This window comes from Panthera onca, chromosome A3 (genome assembly GCF_046562875.1).
Source record: "Panthera onca isolate mPanOnc1 chromosome A3, mPanOnc1 haplotype 2, whole genome shotgun sequence".
Lineage (NCBI taxonomy): Eukaryota > Metazoa > Chordata > Mammalia > Carnivora > Felidae > Panthera > Panthera onca.
In genome coordinates, this window is record NC_138341.1 from 97,254,981 (window position 1) to 97,280,146 (window position 25,166).

Sequence of the window (25,166 nt, forward strand, 5' to 3'; positions counted from 1 at the left end):
GGCCTCACAGTCCTGCAACCCGTGCAATCACACAGGCCTGGGCTCAGAAGGGGCTCGCACTTGGCTTAATGGCTCTGCTGTCGTCACCTTGAAATTTTTAACGAGTTTTGAACAAGGGGTCCTACACTTTGACTTTACGTTGGGCCCCACAAAATCTGTAGCTGTTCTTGTCTCGGGGCTCAGGCAGGGACAGGGGAACAGAATGACAGCCCGGTGGGGGTCCTCGCTCATCACTTCCCCCATCCCCGACTCAGGGTAGGACTAGGGAGGTCTCCACCAACCTTTGGGGTTCAGTGAATGTCTCTTAAACACTTTGCAAATATCAACTTACTCTACAAGCTCCTACACAATTATCTTTAATGATAACTGTTTCACTAAAATCAAAAGTGCTTATTGTGAAAATTTTAAACAATACAGAAAACTACCAAGAAGAAAGTGAGGGAAAAGTCGTTCATATTTCATCGTGGAGAAGTAACCACTCTTATTAACATTGTGGCAAACGATTTTTATGGTGCTGTGTGTGTGTACATTTATGTACTCTTAGTTTGGGCTGCTATAACAACAATACCATAGTTGAAATGGCTTAAAAAAAAGAAACATTTATTTCTCACAGTTCTGGAGGCTGGAAAGTCCAAGATTGGGGTGCTGGCAGATTTGATGTCTGGTGAGGTCCCTCTTCCTGGTTTGCAGATGGAGATCGGGCTGTGTCCTCCTCACATGGTGGAGAGTAAGGTCTAGTCTCTTGCCCTTTACAAGGACACCGGTCCCATCCTGGGGGCTCCACCCACATGACCTCATGTGAACCTAACTACCTCCCAAAGGTCCCACCTCCTAATGCCATCACACGAGGGGTTGGGCCTTTAACATGAATTTGGGGTCCATAACATGCAATATATATTTAATTAATTTATTAATTAATATTTATATTCATATCCATTTAGACGTAGTCATATATTTTATATATGAATGGGAAAGATATATGCACACATACACATATATACAAATATATATATATATATATATATATATATGTATATATATATATTATATATATTTTTTGTTTGTGTCTCTGTTTTTACTTTACATTCAGATTCGGGCTGTTTGGGGGCACCCGGGTGGCTCAGTTGGTTGAGTGTCTGACTTTGGCTCAGGTCGTGATCTCACCGTTCGTGAGTTAGAGCCCCACATCGGGCTCACTGCCGTCAGCTTGGAGGCTGCCTAAGATCCTCTGTCTCCCTCTCTCTGCCCCTCTCCTGCTCTCTCTCTCTCTCTCTCTCTCTCTCTCAAAAATAAATAAACATTAAAAAAAATTTTTTTTTAAAGATTCAGTCTGTTTGAAGTCCAGGGCATATAGATTTACCTTGCTCATTTTTAAAAAATGTTTATTTATTTTTGAGAGAGAGAGAGACAGACAGAGTGTGAGCAGGGGCAGGACAGAGAGAGAGAGAGGGAGACACAGAATATGAAGTAGGCTCCAGGCTCTGAGTTGTCAGCACACAGCCCCGATGCGGGGCCCGAACCCATGAACCTCAAAATAATGATCTGAGCCGAAGTCCAACATTTAACTGGCTGAGCACCCCCAGGCGGCACTCGCTCATTTTTATTTTTTATTTATTTATTTATTATTTATTTATTTATTTATTTTTTTTTAATTTTTTTTTTAATGTTTATTTATTTTTGAGACAGAGAGAGACAGAGCATGAACAGGGGAGGGGCAGAGAGAGAGGGAGACACAGAATTGGAAACAGGCTCCAGGCTCTGAGCTGTCAGCACAGAGCCCGATGCGGGGCTCGAACTCACGGACCATGAGATCATGACCTGAGCTGAAGTCAGACGCTTAACCGACCAAGCCACCCAGACGCCCCGGCACTCGCTCATTTTTAAAAGCTGCATAGAGGAGCACCTGGGTGGCTCAGTCGGTTAAGCGACCTACTCTTGGTTTTGGTTCAGTTCATGATCTCACGGTTTGTGGGTTTGAGCCTTGCAGTGGGCTCTGCGCTGACAGTGTGGAGCCTGCTTGGGATTCTCTCTCTCTCCTTCTCTCTCTGCCCCTCCTCTGCTCGCATTCTCTTTCTCTCTCTCTCAAAATAAACTTAAAAAAGTAAAAGCTGCACAGAATCCTGCTGCATTTATAAACCATCAAAGGACTTAACCAGCCGCCCCACCACGCACATGTTGGCAAACACTCACGCTTACAGCAGCGTTGTGACGACCATCCCTAAGGATATACCCTGGGGTGGGGGCAGATTCTGGGTTTCCTATTCTCCCGTTGTATAGACGGTGGAGCTGGAATGTTCTTTAAACCCCCCGACCAGTGGGCAAATTAGATGGGGCATATTTCCACCACCAGGTTTAAGCAGCTGTTCCCAAGCCTGAGGGCATGTGGCCCTCCTAGAATGTGTGGAATACCCCAATCCCATACCCTGGGGGCCAGGCCACCTGGCTGTTTACTCTCCCCACAAGCTCCAGCGACTTATTCCTTTAAATCCGTTCCTGGCAGACCTATGCGTGCTTTTCTCCTTCACCCTAATCTCACACCTGGGCCCCTGGCCCTGCGTCTCCTCTGTGAGAAGGGACAATGACAGTTCTCTGGTGGAAGGCATCACCTCAACTGGCCGTCACCCAGGTGGCCCCTGATGATGATACAGCTTTGAGCACCTGTGGTAGCAGGTGCAGCGCCTCAGGTACAGTGTGTGTCAATGTGTATCTTTGTTTATTTCTTTTTAAATTGAGATACACTTGACATATACCATTATAGGAGTTATAGGCGTACGACGTAATGATTCAATCTTTATGTATATTGTAAAATGATCGCCACAGTGAGTTAGGTTGACATCCAACACCATGCACAGTTATCCTTTGTTTCTTGTGATGAGAATTTCTATTCTCTTAGCAACTTTCACATATGCAACACAGTTTGTTAACTCTAGCCACCGTGCTGCGCAGGACATCCCCCGGACTTATTTACTGTATAACTGGAGGTTGGTACACTTCCCTCATCCCCCCACCCCACCTCTGACAACCACCAACTATTCTGTCTATCAACACATATCTTTGGGTTGGATAATAAATATTCTCACATTCTTTTTCTCTACTCACCCACCCCCAACACTTTATTATGAACCATTTCAAGCATACAGAAAAGTTGAGTGAATTTTGAAAAAAGTTGAGGGGATACCTCCATACCCACCACCTGGATGACATTTTACTGTTTGCTTCATATCTCTGTCCATCTCTCTGCCTCCCCAGGAATCCATCTTCTTTTTCTGTTCCTCTAAAGGGGAGTTGCAAACTTCAGTACACCACACCCCTAAACACCTTAACATGTATATCATTAGATAGAGTTGAATAAATATCGTTCATTTTTTTTCAGGTAGAAGTTACATGCAATGAAATGTTCACATTCTTAAGTATACCATTTGCTGAGTTTTGACAAATGCCCACACCTGTGTGAGTCAAACCCTTACCCAGATACAGACCACTACCATCACCCAGAAGTTTCCCTGACTCCCCTGCCCAGCCAATCACCTCCACCTGCCCCTAGAGGCAGCTACTGTTCTGATCTTCATTTTATCAGTGGTTAGTTTTGCTTTTTAGAACTTCTTATAAGTGGACCCAGACCACAGACGCTTTTTTGCGTCAGGTTTCTTTCATTCCCTATAATGGTTTTGAAATCCACACCGTTGTACATATCAGGGACATTGTGTGGGTAATACCACGAGGTGTTGGTCCCTCACATTCTTCTATGTCACTGATACACTTTTATTTATTTATTTTTTAATTTTCTTTTTAATGTTTAGTTTTGAGAGGTGGGGGGATGGGGGAGAGAGAATCCTAAGCAGGGTCTGCACGGTCAGCGCAGAGTCCGATGCAGGGCTCGAACTCACAAACCGTGAGACCATGACCCGAGGCGAAATCGAGTCAGACACTCAACCGACTGAGCCACTCAGGTGCCCCCTGATACACTTTTTAAAAGGCCCTTCTTTACAATTTCCATTTGACTTGACTGTCTGGGGTCCCACTGACGGTTACAGGGGGCTCAAGAGTCATCGTCTCTACGGCTCCAGGTAGGGAAATGCCCCCGGAAGCCATGGATGGAAACCTGCCCAGACCCCAGCCTCAGCCCCGCTGCACTGCAGGATTTCTCGATGGACAAGGGCATGTCTGCCAACTCTGCACCTCGTTCTTTCTTCAGCCCACTGTAGGCTGCCTTTATTTCCCACTTCCCTGACTTACCAGGCCTGCCTGCAGCATCCACTGTGGTTAGCCCCTGCCTTCCAGAAACTCCCTCCTCTGTTGCCTCTTACCCACCTTGTGGATTTTCCTCCGGCCTCCCTGGCTGTTCTGACTTGGTTTCTTTGGCTGTGTGCAAAAGGTGAGGGTCTTCAAGGACTGGATCTGGCCCGTTGTCTCTGCCTTCAGTCTCACTCCCCAGGCAGTCACATCCAGAACCATGGCGTCATTGAGTGCCATCCGTGGGTCAGTAGCTCCCCAGCCAGGCCTTTCCTTAAGCCCTGCAGCCTCCGCCTGGGGCTCAGATAGACATCCTGAATTCAGCATCAGCAGAAACAGCCTGCACTCTGTCTTGCTCATCTGACCCTGCTCTGTCTCCCCTTCTCACTTAGGAGCCCCGTCTGCCTGGGATCAACCTTAATTTCCTCCACATCCTCATTGCCCACAACCATTCATCGCCCATCTCCATAGAGCCTCCCTCCAAATCAGATCTTAATATTTGTCCCTTCTCTTCATCTCCATTGCCATGGCCCTAGACTGTGAGATACCTTATGATGAACATTATATCTGGTTAATGTGCAATTCGAATGTAACTGGGCATCCTCTATTTTTATTTAGTAAGTCTGGCTGCCCCATGGCTGGTCGGTGCCTCCTGCTGCATCTGACCTCATTCCTACCAAGCAGGCTCCTGTCCTGCTACCCAACCCCTGGGGACTCGGGGGAAACCAGGGAGCCCCTGCCTCCTGGGCCCACTCTCCCCACATTGCCCTCCTGCAGCAGGGAGGGGGAGTTCAAACCTCTGCAACCCCCTGGGATGTCTACCCAGCTCAGCCAGAGCTGGGCTTCTCTGCTGCCTTCACTCCAGGCCGCTCTGACACAGACGTTTCCCTTCTGCTTGGTGCGGATGATATTTGCTCCAGGGGTCTTTAAGGGTGGAGGGGACTGGGATTTGTGAAGTTCTCAGCAGAGGGCCTGGCTCGCTCAGTGTCCGGTAAATGATAGTGCCCCTTTGGTCCTCCTGTTGCCGGCTCCCTCCACTGGCACAGCAAGGGGCCATGCAGGGGAATGCCCCCTCTCTCCCCGAGTAGGCTTCTTTTAAAATCACAGGGTTTGGGGGCAGTCCGTTAAGCTGGCTCAGTCCGTTAAGCGTTGGATTCTTGATTTAGGCTCAGGTCAGGATGTCATGGTTCGTGAGATCGAGCCCCACATCGGGCTCTGTGCTGACAGCATTCTCTGTCTCCTCTCTCTCTGCCCCTCCCCAGATCATGCTCCCTCTCTGTCTCTCTCAAAAATAAGCTTTGAAAACAAAATAAAATAAAATCAGTGTTTTAAACCACATGTAGGGGTGAGGAGCCCTGTTGCAGGACCAGTACGGAATTACACGGACAGAATCCAGCCTTGCAACTGGCAGAACAACGCGGGGGTATGGGCACTTCCATACAGGCTCCCTGTGCCCACGCGGGACCACGTCCTGGCCACAGGCCAGGCCTGTGGCCAGCGGGCTCTGGCTTAGCTTTCCAGCTTTGCTCCTCCGTCATTTTCTTTCCCTTCCTGGCAAACTTCTGCCAAGTTCAGAAGCAGAAAGAGCTGGCGACTGGGGACCAGAGAAAACATCCCTTTACTCCAAGTCTGCTCTTGGGGAAGATGTTACTTACTCTTAGTGCCTCTACCTTTTCATCAGCCAAATGGAGCAGAGAAAATGGGCCCTACCATCCATCCCAGAGCTCAGGAAGAGGGGTGCCTTCTGTCTATGTGGGCCATGTGTGGGTCCTCCTCTAAGATCCTCGGCTCCCTGTCACCCCAGTAGGGTTTCCTAACTCTCCCCTCCTCCCCACCTCCCCACCCTGTTAATTTGAAGCTGTTTCCTCTCCTATTTCTGTAGCACTCTCTACACTCCTCCGTATTGCCTTCAGCAATCTGTTGCTTGGTGACTCATTATTTTTACGTTTCTTCCTGCCTCTGGATTCTGAGAGCTCCTAAATCTGCAGGAGGCTGTGGGGCCCCCACACAATGCCTGGCACGGGGATGGTGCTCAATAAATGCTCCATGAGCAAGTGTAAGACTGTGGAATTTGACAGCCTTTGAGGCATCTAGAATGCAGAGAGAGGCCCCTCCAGCCTCCTGTTTCCCTGTGCTATTCTAAAACGAAACCGTAATTCCTGTCCCTGAAAACACGGCCCTCCTTCAGACAACTGTAAGCCTCCTCGGGAAGGTGAATGCTCTCAATTCTAATTAGTTCTTTTCCTGCCCGTGGGTGAGAGGATCCCCGGAGTGGTCAGCTGTGCTGATGGATGGGGCTGGGCGCAGAGTACCAAGGCCAGGGAGGCCAGGCAGTTGCGGTGAACAGCCCTGCCAAGCCCTCCCTCCCAGCCCTTCAGGGAGCCAGGCTTGACTTTTGAAGCTAATGAGAAGCAGATTTGAGCAGTGGGATGGGCCGGAGACCCAGAGGCTGCCTCTGCTACGTGGCATCTTGAGCAACTCCCTAAGCTTTTGCCACCAACCAGCGGAGAGCTGGGTCGGGCCACGTGGCTGGACGATGGGTCTCCCTCCAGCTTGACTCCAGGTCAGACTGTATTTTATTAAAAGACAGATCTAAACATTGCCAGCTTCGGTGAATGATGCAGCGGGCTTGTGGAGACGTGGGTCACCCACAGAGGGTGTCCCTCCTGTGATGGGTTTCTCCCTTCTTCCCTGACACGTTAACGGTCCAGCCCACAAGCCTGAGTCCCTGGAGGGGTCTGAGGCACACTGAGGGAGCGGGCATGCACGGGGCTCCAGCAAAGGCTGCTCTGAAGGTCCAGCCGGTTCCACCTCCAGTGAGGGTGCTGGGGGCTGGGGTGGCAGGCTCCATGAGGGCCAGGACTGGATGTGTCTTGGTGACATCTACATCCCCAGCATCTTGAGCAGTGTACCTAGTAGATGCATAATAAACACTAAGCTATATAACATAATGACTCTGCAAACAGTTCTGGAATCAGCCACGGTTTGAACCTCAGCTCCTAGTTAGAGCTCAGGGGACGAGTTAACCTCTCTAAGCATAATTTTTGTTTCCAAAAATTATACAAGTATTTACCTTGGAAGGGTGTTTGGAAGATTGTATCTAGTATTTACTGAGCACTTATTTTGTACCAGGTGTCATTTTAGTGCTCTGTTTTCACTCACCGAATCCCTACGACAACCTGAGGCAGAGAAGTTATTGTTCCCACTGTATGAGTGAGGAAACCGACACCCAGAGAGGTTAAGGTAACTTAACCTTAACGGTCAACGGTGTGACCTTGGGAAGAGGCAGAGCCAGGCTTTACGCTCAGGCTGTTGGCTCAGAGTCCAGTTCTGAACCATCACACCAGCTGCCTCTGAAATGCGCCAAGCATAGTGCCTGGCACAGAGTAAGTGCCCAGTGAAAGGGAGCCATTGCAGTTTAATTAACAAACAAGAGGGAGGCGAAATGCAATGTCCTGGATCTTCCTGAAAGAAATGAAGTGATAGAATTTTGTACCATTCACGATTCATTCATTCATTCATTCATTCATTCATTGAGGCTTCACGTAATAATTCTGCACGCTTTGCCCCAAATGCAGGGAGAGTAGATATTGGGGAAGCAGTAGCTCTGGGCTTGGATACTCCTGGAAGCCTGTGTGGGGACAAAGAGCTGAGAGCCATTCAGGTGAACTCAAGGGGGAAAAAGTGTTCTCTGTAGGCACCTGGTTTGCAGGAGGAGCCCTCGAGGGCCTCATGACCGGAGGTTGCCAGGCAACCTGAGGCGGTGGGCACTTCTCTGCCAACCTGCTCCCGTCTCCCCGCAGACTGACGATATCCTCAAGGTCCTGTGCTTCTGTTCCCCCAAACTCCGCGTGCGACAGACTCTGGGTTGCCATGGTAACAACCGGAGCCCCCATTTTATATGTTCTTACCATTCCAGGGTCAGTATCACCTGACTGTGGCTGGATCTTTCTGAGTTTAAATTCTACTCCCCTCCCCACACACCCCTCCCCCAAGGAGTGGTGTCATCTCTTTCAAACCTGATTGTCTGCTGCTTCATCCTCAGCAAGGAAGAGGGGACAGTCCCAGAAAAGACAGAGTCACTAGGAAGGCACCCCGAGATTGTGTACTATGAGCAGACTAAGGGACAGGGTACCTCTAAGCATCCTTTTCAGATGACTATTTCTGCACTATTTTAATTTTCTCATCTTATTTCTCTTACCCTGAGACTATGAATAGCTCTGAGAGCCACAATAATAAGCTACAAGCCAGTTTCTTCACAAACCAGCTTTTCGGGGGGGGGGGGGGCAGGGAACAGGTCCACTCTGCCGATGGAACATGCCAGGCTCCTGATTGCCCCCAAACTTGTGCTCACACTGCCCCATCCACCCAGAATGCCCTTCCCTTCTACTCTTGGCCAGCCTTGAAGACCCAGCTCAGTTTCCGTTTCCTCCAAGAATTTTGCACACAATTCCAGCCTGAATTGGTTGGGACCCTCTGAGTGTAGCCTTCATTGTCTCTTCCATCCATGAGGTCATCTCCGGTGTTATTGTCAGGGAAAATCAGTGAAAAACTTTCAAATGGATAAGAGAAATAAAAAGATCACTGGGTGTCCTGTCTAGAGCACCCTTCCAGATTGTCTCTGTCTTTCATTGTCTTTGAAAAGCTATTTTTACAACCCTGTAAGTCATCGAAAACAGACAATGATGCCAATGATTTGTGTTCATAGAAATACAAATTAGTAGCATCCAGTGGAACTCAACTGACGGTTGCCCTGTGGATAGACTTCTGCATCTATTTGTAAGGTCACGTCAGCATGCTGCTTATTTGTATGTATGTAGTTCTTAGAAATCTCCTTTGAGCCCGTTAGAAGACCTCAACTCCATCCCTCAGTAATGAACGAGTTACATAAAATCTTTATACTTTTATGAGAGTCATAATTTTATCCTGTTTTCCCTAAAATTATTCTTTGTCATTTTTTTTTAATTTTTTTTTTTTTACATTTATTTATTTTTGAGACAGAGAGAGAGCATGAACGGGGGAGGGTCAGAGAGCGAGGGAGACACAGAATCTGAAACAGGCTCCAGGCTCTGAGCTGTCAGCACAGAGCCCGATGTGGGGCTCGAACTCACAGACTGTGAGATCATGACCTGAGCCGAAGCCGGTCGCCCAACCGACTGAGTCACCCAGGTGCCCCTCTTTGTCATTTTTTAACTGAAGTTAAAAAAGAATGGTTTGACACATTGTATCAGTCAGAGTTGGGAGCAAGCAACAGAAATCAATAGTAGCTAACTTTAACAACAAGGAAAAGAATATACTGGAGGTTATTAGATGGCTTGTAGAATTTACAGAGAGCCCACAGTTGTGGGCTTGGAAAACGGACTGGGGCTGAGGGTGGCTTGGTGGCAGGACTATAGGCAAAGGCACAGGATGGGCTGGCTTGGACACCATCTTTGGACACTGCCACTTCTGGACGTCACTACTGGTGGCCCCTGGCCATGACCTCAGCCGCAAGCTGCTGCCACCATGAAATGAATGCTAAATGGTTCCTGAGTGTTTCCATCTCTGGCTCAACATTTGAAGTCCTGGCCAGCATTATCCAAGTGTCTGGGCAAAAACCTATCTATGCCTTTGCTGGAATAGGAGGCAGGGATGCTCCCCATGGTGGGGAGCATCCCTCTCCCCCAAATAGGAAAACGGCTGCCAAAGAATGACAAATGTCTACTTGAAATCACATTGTGAGTTCCATTAGTGCCATTACCACAAAGTACACGTGTTCCTTTTTTTAGATAGTGAGGGGATCTCCAAGGGGCCTGGCCCAACAGATCTCATAGAGACATTACCGAAGAGGCAGAGGGAAACACTGGAATTAGAGACTGTCCAAACTGGACAGGGTCACAGAAGCCACCTCGCGTGATCCTCTCATTTTCCTCCCGAGGACACTGAGCCGCAGGAGCTGGAGGTGCCGTGTGGCCTGGAAGATGGTCCGAGTGTCATGGTATGGTTTGGGGACTGTCCTTCAGATGTTCATAAAACGGGGCAGTCCTGCTTACCCCCAAATCTGGTTACTGTCACCAGTGGGAGGGCACGGCCGTCGGCTAATTTAAAACAGAGCATCCCGAGTCGGCTTCTGGGCCGCTTCCTGGCTTTGCTGGCAGCAGACGGCTCTTCAGGGGTATGTTTTGCTGACGTGGCTGGCTGCAGGGAGCCGGGAGGAACAATTTTCTGAAGGTCCATTTGCAAAATTGAAACCCTGCCCTTGAGAACTCTGCATATCACAGCTGTGAAGAGATGTGAGAGCAAGGCCAAGGGCGGCCTTCCAGTGAGACCTCCAGGTCCACTGGGATGTCCACGGCTTTGCATGGGAATTCAGCAGCCTGTGGCTCCAAGATGCCTCCTCTCACAGGCTCTTTGGGGGAGAACGGGCCCCTGTCTTTTCTTTACTGGGGCGCTGTTCTTCCTCTCTGGTTTCTTGCTCTTAGCTCATCTCACATCTTGGTTTCCAGAAGGTGGGAGATTCTACCTGGGACCCAGGGGCGCAAATGTGGCCAGCGGGCACCCTCGACCCCCAGGCCTGGTGAGACGAGGGCTCTCCTCCACGTGACCCGGCTGTTGGTGCCCAGCCTGGACCGGACTGCTCTCCAGTGTGGTGAGGAGGAAGAGTTCTGGCAGACAAGCATACCATCTGTCACCCAAGGGACGCTCTTGGGGTTTGGCAGAGAGGCCCCTGCTTGGGCAAGGGCAGGAAGCCAGGTGTCTGGCTCCCCATCACTGCCGAAATGACTTTCTTTTCTCCATCCAGGCACCTCCCCACCCCCAACTCGAGGGACCCAGTCTATGCCATGCAGCCCCCCAGGGCCCTCACCATCCCTCCCTTCTCTCTTCTGCTTCCAGTGACACTTGGGTTCAAATCGCCCCACTGCCTTTTCAATGTGACTTTGGGAAAATTCCTTCATGTCCCAGAGACTCAGTTTCTTCATCTGTAAAATGCTGATGACAAGAAGGCCTGTCCCAAACACAGTGTACACATAAAGTGCATGCAGGGCTATTATGATTACTGTGTGGGTTTTTTTTTTAAAGTTTATTTATTTATTGGTGGGGGAGGGGCAGAGACAGTGGGAGACAGAGAATCCCAAGAAGGCTCCATGGTCAGTGTGGAGGCTGACTTGGGGCTTGATCCCACAAACCATGAGATCATGAGCTGAGACGAAATCAAGAGTCAGATGCTCAACCAACTGAGCCACCCAGGTGCCCCGATTATTGTGGTTTTACGTGTTTTTGTCTTTCTGTCTCTTTGCATTAGGTGATGATTCTCTTTCTCTACCATCCTTTAATTTTCCACAGTGTGTGGCAGGGTAGTATTCACAGGGCCGTTGGCTGAGGCGGGGGGGGGGGGGGGGAGGGGGGAAGTGTATTGAACTCAGCCCTGTGTGGCTCCAAGGCCGTCAGTCTTCCTAGGACACCATGCTGAATTCCTCCTCTTCCTTACTGTCCTCTCCAGTTCTGCTCGGTCAGTCAGCAAATACCCCAAGTGTGACTGACTGACCAGCAAGAGAGAAAGGAAACGGGGAGTTGAGGTTTTTCTGTTTTGTCCTTTTTTTAAAACGCTTGCAGACGCTTGCTTGCCCATCTGAAATGGTCTTGGGCCTCATTTTTGGAAGGAGCCCCAGATCCCTGCATACAGAAAACGATCTTTGTGTTTCCTCACAGAGGTTTTCAGCTGGAGTGCTGGAGGTTGTCTCTTGCTTCCCTAGCTCGGGAAGACCAGGGGCAGGAGAGAGAGGACCCCGCTACACTGCTGGGTCAGCTGAAGCTCCCCCCTGCCCCCAGGTTTTCTTCTCTTTTTAAAGTTTATTTATTTTTTAGAGAGAGAGTGAGCGAAAGCATGAGCAGGGGAGGGGCAGAGAGAGAGGGAGACACAGCATCCAAAGCAGGCTCCAGGTTCTGAGCTGTCAGCACAGAGCCCGATGCCGGGCTTGAACCCATGAACTGTGAGATCATGACCTGAGCCGAAGTCAGATGCTCAACCGACCGAGCCACCCAGGCATCCCTCCCCTCCCCCAGGGTTTCTTGATGGGTAAGGGAGTCTACCAGGTACCCATGTGGACATGGCTATGCTCACCTGTCAGCTGGCAGTGTGGTGATGGGGAGAGCATGCACCTGCTGCGTCCACATCCACGGCTGTCACTTCACTGCTCTCTGAACCACTCAAGGCCTCAGTGTCTCCATCTGTGACATGAGAATGACACGAGAGTCTACCTGGTGGGGTGGTTGTGAAGATTAGATGAGTTTATGTGTATAACCATCAGGACCACTATTTTGGATACACCATGAAGTTCCCTACTCCCCAGATGATCCCTGGGATAAGAAGCTCTTCTCCCTTCCCTTCCCTTCCCTTCCCTTCCCTTCCCTTCCCTTCTCCTCTTCCCTTCCCTTCTCCCCTCCCCTCCCCTCCCCTCCCCTCCCCTCCCCTCCCCTCTCCTCTCCTCTCCTCTCCTCTCCTCTCCTCTCCCCTTTCCCTTTCCTTCCCTTCCCTTCCCTTCCCTTCCCTTCCCTTCCCTTTCCCTTTCCTTTTCGCTTTTGCCCTCTTTTCTTAGAAGGCTCCACCCCCAGCATGGAGCCCAACACAGGACTTGAACTCATAACTCCAAGATCAAGACCTGAGTGGAGATCAAGAGTCGGACACTTAACTGACTGAGCCAGCCGGGTGTCCCAGGAAGTTCTTTATTTTCAAAAATTACCTTGCACAATCTTTCCTGGCGTGGGGTGTTCTCCGTTACTTTATTGTGAACAGACAGGTGCTATTTGGGTGAGACACGTCACCTGAAACAACCCCTCTTGGTGGTCACTCTGGCCGCTCACTAAGGTCATCTGAAGAAATTGATAAAAAGCAGGTAAGACCCGGTCCCCAAGGGTGTGGCGTCATAGCTTTGTAAAGGGAGTGTAAACAAGGACAGTAAGAAAGCCACCATCAGTGGTTACTTTATGGAGATAGCACACTGACACCTCTGGGATGAATGGAACAACAGCTGCCCCAATGTTATGCAAAGAGGCTCTCCCGGCTTGGGATGAAAATGCCACCCAAAGCATTCTCCAGATTCCAAAAATGCTGTATCGCCAGAACTGAGAGGGGAGGGTAGAAGATGCACTCAGACACTCCAATGACTCAGAAGGTGGCTTTGATGATGATGAGGACCCTGAGCACCAAGATGAGTTGGAAGACCTGGCAAGATATGGAGTCAGGGGCCCAGGGTGAAGAGAGCACTAAGTTAACATATTATCACACATGTGATTGTAGGCATGTACTGTAAATAATCAATCAATCGTTAGAAATATATTTCATCTACTTTTAAAAAGATTACATATCAACCAGGTCATAACGCCTTTGGATATTTTGAGTGGGGAAATGGGGGGATCATGGTATGTGGGGATTGTCTTTTATTGTCCTTGGCAGCACCCCCTTTCCAGAAGGCCCTGATACTCCTTGTGACTCTTCCCCGGCGGGGGGGGTGGGGGGGGGGGGCTTCCTCTGGCTGCCTGCACTGGTGATGGCCAGAATAAACACCTTCCAGGAGCAGCCCTCACCCAAGGACTAAGGGGACTTGGGGTATAAATCCCACAGCTCCCTCATCCCTTGAAGGAGAGGATGTTCAAAGCGAGAGTTCTGCACCGCCCCCCACAGTTCCCATGGGGATTAAGCACCAAGTGCCCCGGTGGTCACCTGTTTCATAGCATATCCTCTCCTGTCTGACTTGCGTTCTCTATGTCACTTTCCCATTCCCTGCCCAGAGCTTCCCAGATTCCCTCCAGATAAACTAGATTGACTGGAATGCTTGTGTCAGGGGCCGCTCCTGGGGAAATCCAACCTACGGCAAGCACAAATGATAAAGGATAGCGATGGTTACTCTCACCCATTATTATTTTGTTAAAGATCAGGAGAATGCACTTCCTGCTTTGTGTTCTTGTTCCCCAGAGCTTGTGAGAGCTGGGCCCGGTTCTGGGGTCTGGTCAGAAACGGGGAGGTCTGACTGTATATTTATCTCAAAATAATCTAAAGTGATTCATTCTCTCTCTCTCTCTTACTCAATTATATGCTTGAGCAGCTATGCCAGAAATCGGTCCATCCAGAGCAATTAAAAGCTTCCTTTGCCAGACCTTGGGGATTTCTCTCTGATCAATGAGAAAAACACTACAGCTGGAAAAGAGCCGAAACCAAGAATAGGGCCATCATGTCTTAGCTGTTCAGACAAGCTACAGCACCATTCGGATGTTTTTAAAAGACCCTTTTATTTTCCAATATGGAATGTTGGAGGAATGATAAGAAATTTCACATTAGTTTTTCAACGCTTTTGACCCCAAACTGGAATTCATTTGTGAAAATTAGTATTAGGCTCTACGTATCAGCTCACAAGCCATGGTAAGGTACTTATTATTATATTTATGATTAATAATAAAATAATAGCAGCAGAAATCATGTCCCTCATAGCTACCATGAGATGGCCAACGTGCTAAGAACATCACACGTTTTTATCTCAGCTGACTATAATGTTACTATGAAGAGGTCATTGTCATTACGTCTATTGTATCAGTGCAGTTACTCAGGCTCAGAGAGGTTAAGTAGTTTGTCTGAGATCACACAACCAGGAAGTAGGAGAATGGGGTTACAAAGCCAGGCAGTCGGGCTCCAAAGCCTGGGTTTTTAACTATGGGAAGGCAACCAGCTTTTCACACCAGAAGGAAAGAAGAGACGAATGGGTTTTGTTGATTTCATTGCCCAAGGCCAGGCTCAACCTGACCTGCTTTTTTATGTTTATTTATTTTTGAGAGAGAGAGAGAGAGAGAGAGCATGCAAGTGGAGGGGAGGAGAGAGAGGGAGACACAGCATCCAAAGCAGGCTCCAGTCCGAGCTGTCAGCACAGAGCCCCACGCGGGACTCGAACCCACGAACCGTGAGATCATGACCCGAGCCAAAGTCAGATGCTCAACCGACTGAGCCACCCAGGTGCCCCCTGATCTGCCTTTTACAAGAAGTTGAAACAAGGTGGATTTTGCTTCTCATGCCATTCCTCTCTGCTGCTCTCTTCTGTGGAGAAGTCAGAGAGTTTTGTCACAAACTGGGGTTCCCTAGGTCTCAGCTGCGTGTGGCTACAGAAGGGGCCACAGCCACAGTGACGGAGGACATTTCCTGGGTCTGCTCCAGCCAGCTGCTGGCGCAATCCTCCCCCCCCGCCCCGGGAGACACCTCTGTGGGTCCACAAACAAGCTGGTTCCCATGGGAGCTTGCTGCTATGCAGCTGAGAACAGCTGAGATATTGCTTATCTAGAAAGACAGCGTGAATACCCCAAACACATGATACTGGTTATGTGCCATCATAGTGATCACTTTCGAGCGGAGCGTACCAGGAGACTCCGGGCTACCCACGGAGCCAGCGAGTGAAGAACAAGGAAAATCCCCCAGGGACATCGTGGGATGCTACAGGGGATAGAGTCATCTCAGCTTCACCTGGCCATCATTCACTGTGTGACTTTGGCCGCATTGCCTCCTGCCCTATTTCCTCCTCTGGTTCAGAGGAGCCCTGAGGCCCCTTTCCACCCCCAGAGATCTGTGAGCAGCCCTTCCCACAGGCAGCTTGCATCCTCCCAACCCTTTGCTCTGCATACCGTCTGCTCTCTTTATGTCCTTGGGCCTGTTTGTGTGGTTATTTGTCGAGTTGAGGATTCAGCTGGACTGTAAGTTCGAGAGGTCGGTGAATGGAAACTTCTTTGTATTTGCATTTGCACAGGGTGGTTCTAGCACAGTGGTTCCCAACCAGGGGTGAGTTTGCCCCCATGGAACATTTGGAAATATCAGGAAATATTTTTATTTGCCATGACGGGGGTGGAGGGGGGAGGGCACCACTGGCATCTAGTAGGTAGAAGCCAGGGTAGAAGTTGCTAAACATTCTACAGTGCGCAGGACAGCTCCCACAAGACAAAATGATCTGGTTTATAATGTCAGTGGTGCTGATGCTGAGAAACCCTGGTTTAGAGGAGGCTAGATGGGCTCACTGGCTATAGGCACCAGGTATTGTGCAGTCCTTGGTTTGCCCTCCTCTTCAAGTTTCTCTCTCTATAGTCCGGAGAAGACCAGCAAATACTTAGGGCCAACCTGAGGCACAGTTATTCTTTGAAAAAAAATAGGTATTACATGCACTCAGTGAGAAGGTCAGTACAGACCAAATGATCCTCTGTTCAGTGGGGGCTGTCCTGCGCATTGTAGGATATTTAGCAGCGACCCTGGCTTCTGCCTACAAATGTCAAAAATGTCCACAGGCATTGACAAATATCCCTGGGGACCCTGGTTGAGAACCACTGTTCTAGAGGTGTCCTTTGCCTATCCACACACCTATTTATTTATGAAAAGATGTCTTTTTCTTATGGTGCTTGACACATAGTAGATGCTCCATGAATAGATATTGACAAATGGATAATTGAGAATAAAGCGATTTACATAATCAGTCAAATCCTACCTTAAATGCTGCAGAGGTATAGGTTACATGTATTCTAACACGAGTACAGGATATGAAGTCATTCTTTCCTGGTTCTGACTTCTCAGTTTTGCCTTGAGGAGCACCATCTCGTTACACTTCCAAACTATGTCACTGCTGAGGGCAAGGTTGTGGAGGATGAGTCCCAAATACCTTAAAGTCCATTCTCAGAAGCAGCCGGGCGGCCTGTAACAATGTGGATTATCTGTGTTCTGTGCACCTGAGGGTCTCCTTCCCCTCCCCTGACTGGCAGACTGGGGGAGGCATCAGGGATGTGCCTCGTCTACCCCAAGGGGCCCTTCCTGCCCCATCAGTCCCGTTCTGCCAACGTCTGGCTTTCGTGACAAGCTGTGGCCTTGGTTCCAGCAAGAGTGCCCTTTCTAAGAAGGTGGAGGCGTTAGTCCAGCTTGGGCAATCAGCCCAAAGTCCATTTTGTGTAATTCTGGGCTGCCTGCCCAGCTTCTTCCTGGAGTACAGCTGGGGCTGGGATGGTTTCTGGATTTTCCATGTTTCCTGGAGTGGAGTGGTTGGGGATCTGGGAGCTGGGCAGGTGACCTGTGCCCACCACCACCAGGACCTTCTCAGGGTGGATACTCCAGGAGCCAGCTTGCTTATTGCTTACTCTGGGTCTTGGGCACGGTGTATATGGGGTGATAAAGCCAGCTTTCCTAGAGAATGCACAGCAGAAGTGATGGGGCAGCGTCTTTTGAAACCCTCCAGAGAACAAGACAGACCACAGTCAAGAGTCATCATAGTGAGAAGTGTGGCCTGAGAGCTCAGCTGAGGCTGGGCTGGGGGTACCTCTTTGTGGTGGCTTTAGGATAACTGGATGTATTATACCGTGGCTCAGGGCTTCAAAGACACGTGTCCCAAGAGAGAGAAACCTGGGAGAGTCGCGTGGCCCTGTTCAACTGTGAGGCCCAACCGTGAGGATGAGGTCACCCAACCTCATTTCTGCCTGACTCTACTAGTTGAGAGGTCATAAAGGCCCACCGGGTTCAAGGTGAAGGGATACAGACCCCACCTCTCAAGGAGAGAGCGTCAAAGCCACCCTGGAGACGAGCATGTGTGGTGGGAGACAGTGCTGCAGCTGTTTTTGGAAAATGCCATCTACGACAAGGCTGCACTGAGTTCCAGTCTTAGAGAAAAGGGGAGAGTGGGGTGCTCTGTGCACCATCCAGAAGCCCTCCCAGCTGCCTTAGTTCCCACTTAGCCTTCCCTTTAAAGCTTCTCTCAACAGTTGGGACAAGCCCAAGGTTGGGGGCAGGTTCAAGAGTCCCAAATGTGTTCTCTTCCCAAGTCTCTTCCTTCCGCAGCTCCTCTTGTGCCTGCCCCCTCTCCTGCTGATGGGAGAGTTGGGGCAAAGCAGGGAATAGAATATTCAGGGTGAGTTTGCTAAGTCTGAGCTTTTAGGCCAGCAACTTTTGTCCATCCCAGAATATCCTCCATCCATTCTTGTACCCATCCCTTTTTTCTCCTCTTCCTCCCCCCTTCCTCACCATCAAATGCACTCTCTGAATTACCCCCATGCTCCTTCTTGAAGGAGCGATTGACCCTCCTCAGCCTCCCATTGACCTGGAAACTGCACCCCTCTGAGATTGCTCTCATGTGGTCATCACCAAATCCTGTCAGTTTTCATCTTGTTCGCTCGGCCTCTGTGAACGTGACCTGCCTTCCTTCTTGGAATTCTCCTTGTGGCACCCCCACATCTTCTCCTACCTCTCAGTCTGACCCCTTCTTCCTAGTTGGTTCTCTTCTCTCATTTAACCCCATTGCTTCTTCTATCCACTATTACCACTGACTACAGACCCTATTTCTCTTGTTTCCTACCTACCCTCACGAGCTCTGAATCTCACATTTCCAACTTTCCACCCCATATCCCAACCTGCCTGACCTCACAACCACCTGGGGTCCCCTAGACCAAAGTTAAACTCAGTGTCTCCTTCTCATTTGGGGCTATTCATTCCCATGTCACCGAGTGCCACCACCCAGTCTGGCAAGGTGGAACTCTTAAAGCATCACAAATGCATCCTTCTTCTGGTACCAACAGGTTAGCAACTCTATTCCCAGAAGATCCCTTGGACACATTCATTTGTTTGTTCATTCATCCCTTTTTTTTTTTCAAGTTTATTTATTTTGAAGGGGTGGGGGGGAGAACACAAGCTGGGGGAGGGGCAGAGAGAGAGAGAGAGAGAAGGAAAGAATCCTAAGCAGGCTTCACGCTGTCAGCACAGAGCCCAACATGGGGCTTGATCCCACGAACCTTGACATCATGACCTGAGCCCAAATCAAGAACCGGATGTTCAACCAACCGAGCCACCCGGCTGCCCCTGTTCATTCATTCATTCTTTTAGTTAGGAAATACTAATTGAGTATGCGCTATACCCCAGGCACTATTCTAGTGGCTGGAGATATAGCAGTAAGTCCAACAGAGTCTTAGAATCTACAAGGGAGAGAAAGACAACAAACAGGTTCATAGACAAATGGTGGTAGATGCTGTGACACAACAGAGCTAGGCGAGGGGTGGGAGGAGGAGGGAAGATAGTTCTTTTATGTTAGGTAGACAGGGACAGCCTTACCAGTCAGGTGACATTTGAATAGAAACCATAAGGAAATGAGAGCCAGCCAGGTGGATATTGGGTCTTTCTTCTTTATCCCCATGGCCACAGCCCCTCATTCTTTTCCCCTGAAGCATGGCAATTACCTTCCAAAAGGGCAGTGGCCTCTTTGCCTCTCTGCTCTTACCCCTCCTTCTCTACCCCTTTCAGTGGCTTCCTACAGCTCACAGAATAAAGTTCTTACTTCTAACTATAGTCTGCAAGGAGCTTCACCATTGGACTCCAACCCTCTTTCCAGCTAAGTCATACTGTCATAGGCAGAATTCTAAGATGGCCCCATGCTCTGCACTCTTTCTGTTCCTCCCTGTATAATCTTCTCCCCTTAAGTGCCCGTAGAACCTGTGACTTGCCGCTAGCCAATAGAATGTAGCAAAGGCGAGGGGGGTGTCACTGCCTTCAGTAGGTTATGTTATAGAGGAGTCTGTCTTAGCTGACTTTATCGAGAGAAATTCTCCCGCTGGCCTTGAAAAAGCCAAGAGCCATGCTGTGAACTGGGCTATGGGGTTGAGGAACCGGGGGCAGCCTCTGGAAACTGCAGGAGGCCTCAAGTTGCTGAAGGCAGCCTCCAGCCTCCGGTCAGGAGGAAGCTGACACTCTCAGTCCTGCACTTGCAGGGAAATGAATTCTGCCAACCGCCTGCATAAACTGGGAAGCACATTTTTCCCCTCATTAAGCTTCAGATGGGATCACAGCCCCAGCTGACACCTTTTGCAGCTAGTGAGCAAAGAACCCAGCAGAGCTGTGCTCGCTCCTGACCCACTGTAGGATAATTAGTGTGTGTTGTCTTAAGCCTCCGAATGTGTGGTGGTTTGTTACACAGCCACAGAAAACCGATACACTCGCCCTGCATAGCCTATACCAGTCCTCAGGCCGTCCCAGCTTTCAGACACGTTTTCCTTTGCATGCCCTGCTGAGAACACAAATTCTGTCCACAAATCTCTAATCCTACATTTTCTCTCTGGAAAAATCTTGTTTGTCCTTCAAAACCCCCTTCAGACGTACCCTCTTCTCCTTCACACTCTTGTGACACCCTGGCCCTCCTCCCCACTCCCCAATCTTGCCTCTCAACAAGCACGGGGTTGGCTGCTATATGCCTGCATGTCAGTCCCCTCTCTTCTCTTTCCAGCTCAGGGTCTAGCTCAGTGCCTGGCTTCCAGTCATTCAAGGGTTCCTCACTTGGGGATGTGTGTTGGGGGGTGGTGGTCCTGGATAGGGCCTGTGCCATGCATACATCCCCTAAAATTGCTTCAAGAATGCTGCTTATTAAGCAATTTTTCTGGGCCCATTGCTTCCACTCAATTCTCAAAGAGGCTCGAGGTCCTGGGAAGATTAAGACCAATTGAAGCCTGGTGTCAATACATGTTTCTTGAATTTAAGCCACCTGGTTATCGCCTGCTAAGGAGATTTTCATTTTAAGCCTTCCTGCTAATTGTGGCTTTGCTAGAGGAATTTGAAGCTTCTGGGGTATTTTGCAGGAGAGCTGCTGTTTTGACACGTGTAAAAGCACAGTCAGGTAGGCAGCCCCGGGCTCCGACCAGGGATGAAGGTGGTCCAGGCTGGGGAAAGAGAAAGGAAGGAGGGGTGGAGCAGGGGTGCAGGGAAGCCCACATGTCCAAGAAGAAGAAACGGAAGGGAGAGTCTTGGAGACAAAGGGAGCGCGGGGGTGGGGGTCAGGGGACCAGCGGATTCTGCGCTGAAGGAGCGCCTGTGTTTCTCCTTCTAATTGTGCCAGGTGCCAGGATACCTAGTCCCCACTGCCGGCTCCTCTGGGCTCTGGAGGGCTGCCTTTGGCAGCGCAGTGTATTTTTAGCCCTCCAGTAAGTGGAACAAAGCGCTCTGAGAGGCAGTGCTGCGCTCTTGGCTCTGGGCTCCAGGCAACACTCAGCAGCTTTCTGAGGAAGCGCAGGACACCCTCTCCAGCTGCAGTGGGGATGTGGGTCCAGCTCCCTCCAAGTCTCTTTCCCTCGGGGGTGGGGGGGCCTGGGAGAGGGACGTCCTCACCAGAAGGAGGACAGTCAGGGCTGTGTGGCTGGGCAGCTTAGGGGAGAGCAGGTGAGTGGGCCTTTCACTGGGAAGGACACAGCCTGGCACCAGATGCTTACCTCTTCTGGCCGCTGGCGCTGGGGGAGATGACTGGTCCTGGGACTACCAGGGTTAGGTGGGCAAAGCAGGGCGCGCTAGGCTCGGGGCGGGGATGGTGGGCGAGCCCCTGGCCCACGCCAGAGAAGCCTGTCCCTGAAGGCGGCGAAGACCGTGGTGAAGGGAAGTGTGGGGGAGAGTCTCTGGAAGCCACTTTCTGACATCCCAGGTGGTGAACTGTCAAGGTCAACCTTGAGCATCGATCTGCCAAATATTTGCTTGGATCGCTGACGCAGCAGACCTCTCACCCCAACCTGCTCCCTGCTTGTACCGGGGCCTTGTCTCAACCAGACTGCCTTACCCCTTGACCCTCGAGGAGATGGGACTGTTTCCCAAAGAGTCCTTTCCAGACAGATGTGTCTGGTCTAGTCCTCTCACGGGGGCATAGGCTGTGGGTGAAGGTGGGCAGACTAGAGGCTGGAGGCTGGGGCCAGGTGTCCCCACGGACGCTTTGTTTGAAATGGCTACCTCTGACAAACTAGACTGAAGTGATCAAGGTTCAGCACAGCTGCCCACGTAGAACCAAACTCCACAAGGCCGGGCCCTTAGGGCCTTGTCCCCACCACAGCCTTCCCACCCACCAAGCCCGGGAAGAAGAGAGACCTCACTTCCTAGGCCAGACAGAGAGAAGCCGAGAGCAGGGCTTGGCTGAAGCCAAACCTAGTCTCCACCTCCCCGGGGGACTCTGAGTCCCTTTCGCTCCAAGCCCCCAGCCTCTCAGTTTGCTTCCTGTACGGCACTCATGGCATGCTGACTCGTGTGTTCTAATCCTCCTTTGCTGCGTATCCACCCACCTGACTCATGAGATCGGAAGAGAGTGGGTTTGTTTGGTGTAGATATGGCAGCTCCCTGGGAGGAATAGTGCTCCGATTTGTGGGGCGTACCTATTCCTGTGCTGTCGAAATACTCCCATTATGGCCAACTTCAAGCTATGATTGTTTCACAATGGGCTCATGTTTCTAAATATCTAGCAGTTGGCTGTGGTGAACCAGTCTTCATGGGTATGAGCTCACCACTGCTGGAGGGTGCCCCACTGCCGAAACTTAAGGCTTGCACTCAGCAGGTGCACCCAAGGCTGATGCCACAGAATCCTTGCTTGGATGGACTGTTCTATTCAGTACATGTTTTGTTTTTGTTTTGTTTTGTTTTGCTTTCTTCTGGAGCACCTACTCTGTTCCAAAAGAATGTAGAATGAATTCCTGGGGGGAGGATCACTTGTGAACAAGGTAACAGTCCTTCTCTCCTCCCTATATCTTGGCCCCTTTGCAATGTGACCTTGCAGTTTCTACCATCAAGAGCTAGCACTAGTTTCTTAACCCTTGATTCAGGCCTATCCTTGTGACTTGACTTAGCCACTGGAATATGGTGAAAATGACTTCGACGATTCTAAGCTTGGGTCTCAAGAGGCCTTGAGTACCTCCTCTCTTGTCTTGGGATCCTGCCAGCCAGCACATATAAAGCCCAGGCTATTCTGCTGAGCAGTCGAGAGGTCACATGGAGCAGAGACCCACCATCTCAGCCAAACCATCCTTGATCAGCCAGGCTCAGCAAACCCAGCAGCTGGCCAAAGGTGTAGGAACAAGCCCAGCTGAGACCAAAGGTGTCAGCCAGCTGAGCCCAGCCTAGATGGCTAAACTGCAGACTCATGAGCTGAATAATGGTTGTTGTTTTAAACCACTAAGCTTTGGAGTGGTTTGTTATCCACCAAAAGCTAACCAACAGAACACCATGCTTGCGTTCAGAAGTAGCTTGGCTCGGGGCACCTGGGTGGCTAAGTCGCTTAAGCATCTGACTTCGGCTCAGGTCATGATCTCACAGTTTGTGGGTTCGAGCCCTGCACTGGGCTCTGTGCTGACAGCTCAGAGCCTGGAGCCTGCTTCGGATTCTGTGTCTCCCTCTTTCTCTATCCCTCCCCTGTTTGTGCTCTCTCTCTCTCTCTCTCTCTCTCAAAAATAAAATAAACATTAAAAATTTTTAAAAAGTAGAAAAACAAAAGCAAAAATGAACTACTGGGACCTCATCAAAATAAAAACCTTCTGCACAGCGAAGGAAACAATCAGCAAAACTAAAAGGCAACCAACAGAATGGGAGAAGACATTTGCAAATGACATATCAGATAAAGGATTAGTATCCAAAATCTATAAAGAACTTATCAAACTCAACAACCAAAAAACAAATAATCCAGTGAAGAAATGGGCAAAAGACATGAATAGACACTTCTTCAAGGAAGACACCCAGATGGCCAACCGACACATGAAAAAATGCTCAACATCACTCATCATCAGGGAAATACAAATCAAAACCACAATGAGATACCACCTCACACCTGTCAGAGTGGCTAACATTAACAACTTAGGCAACAACAGATGCTGGCAAGGATGCGGAGAAAGAGGATCTCTTTTGCATTGTTGGTGGCAATGTAGGCAGGTGTAGCCACTCTGGAAAACAGTATGGAGGTTCCTCAAAAAACTAAAAATAGAACTACCCTACGACCCAGCAATTGCACTACTAGGCATTTATCCACAGGATACAGCTGTGCTGTTTTGAAGGGACACATGCACCCCCATGTTTATAGCAGAACTATCAACAATAGCCAAAGCATGGAAAGAGCCCAAATGTCCATCGGTGGATGAATGGATAAAGAAGATGTGGTATATATACACAATGGAGTATTACTCGGCAATCAAAAGAATGAAATCTTGCCATTTGCAACTACATGGATGGAACTGGAGGGTATTATGCTAAGTGAAATTAGTCAGTCAGAGAAAGACAAAAATCATATGACTTCACTCATATAAGGACTTTAGGAGATAAAACAGATGAACATAAGGGAAGGGAAACAACAATAATAGAAAAACAGGGAGGGGGACAAAACAGAAGAGACTCATGTTCTCAGTTTGGAGAACAAACTGAGGGTTGCTGGAGGGGTTGTGGGAGGGGGGATGGGTTAAATTGGTAAGGGGCCCTAAGGAATCTACTCCTGAAATCATGGCTTCACTATATGCTGACTAATTTGGATGTAATTTTAAAAAAATAAAAAATAAAATTAAAAAAAAATTTTTTTAAAGTAGAAGTAGCTTAGCTCTCAGCTGGATTGTCCATCTCTGAATGAGGTAGAATTAGTCTCCTGTCCCCTACAGCTCATTAGCTATGAGCCAGAACTCTAGGTATCAGCACCACTGACCACTGCGGTACCTGAGTTGTGGCAAAGTATTAATAGTATTAATCCTCCCCTAACACAGCCTATTCCTATAGGCTGTGGGAAGGAGTCCCACAGCTCCCTGATGGGAGAGCCCGAAAAGAGGCCTACAGTAGGAGACCGCAGACCCCAACTGGGATGAGCCCTTCTCCGCTTTGACTTTGCCTGGCCCATGCAGCCCCACTGCTGGAGCTGCCCTTTTCCCCCTGAGCAGTGAAGACTTCACTGCCCTTCCCAGGAAATGTCTCACCAGGGATGGGGACACTCGCAAATTCCTGTCTTCTGGCCATAGAATATAAACATATTTTGGGGGAGGTGGAAAAAGAAGAAATCCACATATTTGGAGTGGGGAGGAGGGAGAGAGCCAGGTCTTAAAACTTAATCGATTTCTTTTTTAAACTGAAAACTTTCAGTTCACAAGTAAAAGCTTGCTTGTAACCTACGAAGGAGTATGTGAAGAACCAGACCTTG

General features: G+C 49.5%; 2 long non-coding RNA genes across 2 annotated transcripts in view; both read right to left on the minus strand.

The window, feature by feature from the left end:
- The window catches only part of LOC144615898 (uncharacterized), a 291,049-nt gene that overhangs the window by 95,841 nt on the left and 170,042 nt on the right, over positions 1–25,166 (minus strand). The window lies entirely within an intron of this gene.
- LOC144615897 (uncharacterized) lies at positions 11,267–17,114 on the minus strand. Its single transcript, XR_013554584.2, has 4 exons — positions 16,722–17,114; positions 12,954–13,083; positions 12,335–12,441; positions 11,267–11,753 (listed from the first exon to the last, which is right to left on the minus strand). It is a non-coding gene; the product is annotated as an uncharacterized LOC144615897 (long non-coding RNA).